This window comes from Brassica oleracea, chromosome C5 (assembly GCF_000695525.1).
Source record: "Brassica oleracea var. oleracea cultivar TO1000 chromosome C5, BOL, whole genome shotgun sequence".
NCBI lineage: Eukaryota > Viridiplantae > Streptophyta > Magnoliopsida > Brassicales > Brassicaceae > Brassica > Brassica oleracea.
The window spans coordinates 29,039,171-29,041,352 of record NC_027752.1 but is presented as its reverse complement, the minus strand read 5'-3'; the positions used below and the strand labels follow the sequence as shown (position 1 = coordinate 29,041,352).

Below are 2,182 nucleotides of genomic sequence, written 5' to 3'. Positions count from 1 at the left end.
GAAGTTGCTTATGTATAATTACCTTCCACTTGATTACTGTAGATCTCCGAGTTGCAACTCAAGACTGCACTATATAAAAATCATATTAGACGATAACTATCCTCATGTATAGTTGAGATATTCTACTGAATATTCTCCCATATATTCATAACAGTTTTGTAAAAGATCCCTGAGATCTCTCGACTCATTGTACTATATATTCACACATGAATACAAGAATATTTCAAGGGAAACATATATACTTTCATGGTATCAGAGGGTTCACGTTTCTGAACCTTTTAACGCTTCTTCCCTGCGTTCTTAACTCTTCTCCTTCTTCTTTCTCTTCTCTTCCAAAAAAAAAAAAAAAAGTTCCCTCCATGGCAGAGCAACCTATTCTCGCTCCCCACGAACGCGCCTACGGCGTCACCAACATCAAGTCACATATCCCTTTCCTCTTGGATATTGATGATGGCAATTATGATGCTTGGAGAGAACTATTCATGACACACTGTCAGAGTTTTGATGTTTCCGGACACTTAGATGGCACTCTCGTCCCAGTCGATGACAATGATGTTGCGTGGAGAAAAAAAGATGGTTTGGTGAAATTGTGGCTCTACGGCACACTCTCTAAGAATTTGTTTTGCAGTACCTTCAAAACCGGCGGTACATCGCGGGAGATTTGGATTCGAAAATTTCTTCCGCAACAACAAAGAAGCCCGTGCGATCCAACTTGACCACAAACTTCGATCTCAAGAAATTGGTGATCTCTCTATTCACGCCTACTGCCAGGAACTAAAATCCATTGCTGACAACTTAGCCAACGTCGACGCGCCAGTCACGGAGAGAGCGTTGGTGACTTACTTGCTGAATGGGCTAAATACCAAATATGACAACATAATAAACGTCATAATTCATCGCACTCCCTTTCCAACCTTTGATGAGGCTCGTTCAATGTTGATCCTTGAGGAAGATCGATTAGGGAAAGGAAAGAAGGTTGTTGATAACTCCTCATCATCAACAAAGGCGCTCAACGTTGCGGTCACACCAAACGACCGATCATCGCAGCAGCAACCTCACCACTTTGGCAAGAACAGAGGAAATAGAGGCAGAGGTGGCTCACGAGGTCGTGGAAGAAATAACTCAACCCATCCTCGCGCTCAATTCAATCAATGGGGTGTTCCATACTGGAACAACGGCTATCCTATGTGGAACTCACAGCAGTTCAATCCTTGGACTCAGTTCCCACAACCTGCCTACGCTCAACCAGGTCTGCTAGGTCCACGACCACAACCACAACATACTCCTGTCAACGCTGCAGATCAGAAGAATGCGCCTACAGCGGACTTCGCTTCCGCCTACAACACAATGACGCTCTTCGATCCTTCAGATAATCAGTGGTACATGGATTCAGGAGCTACCGCGCATCTCTCAAACTCGGCAGGTAATCTTCACTCTGTTTTTAAAAATAACATCGGAAAAACAGTCACCGTTGCTAACGGAGGAAGGATTCCGGTTACCTTCTCTGGCTCACGTTCTTTTCTCACTAAAAGTCGACCACTCTCACTGAATTCTGTTCTGGTTACCCCCTCTATTATAAAAAATCTCATATCTGTTCGTCGCTTTACTAAGGATAACTCATGTTCTGTTGAATTTGACCCTTTTGGTTTTTCTGTGAAGGATCTTCAAACCAAGAATATGATTCTCTGCAGTGACAGCACAGGAGATCTCTATCCTATTCTTCCATCATCAAATAATACGACTGAGCAACATTCTTCTTTCTTTGCAGCTTCGTCTAACGTTTGGCATCAAAGGCTGGCTCACCCCAGCAACCAAACATTAGATCATTTATTTGCTTCTTCAGTTTTATTATGTAATAAACGTGATTCTAATCACTTGTGTTCTTCTTGTCAGTTTGGAAAACAAACAAAGCTTCCTTTTTATCAATCAAACACATCTGTCTCCTGTCCTTTCGAAATCATCCATTGTGACTTGTGGACATCGCCTGTCAACAGTCTCAGTGGTATTAAGTACTACGTACTATTTCTTGATCATTATACCCACTTCTTATGGGTGTACCCCTTGCGACATAAACATGAAACATATTCAAAATTCCTTCACTTTGCTAACTATGTCAAAACGCAGTTTGGCAAAGACATTAAATCACTTCAATGTGATAATGGTGGCGAGTTCAACAACTCTG

At 42.2% G+C, this 2,182-nt stretch overlaps 1 pseudogene; it reads left to right on the top strand.

Annotated features, from left to right (window-relative positions):
• Positions 1-359: 359 nt before the first annotated feature.
• LOC106344921 lies at positions 360-1,694 on the top strand (annotated as a pseudogene).
• Positions 1,695-2,182: the final 488 nt, after the last annotated feature.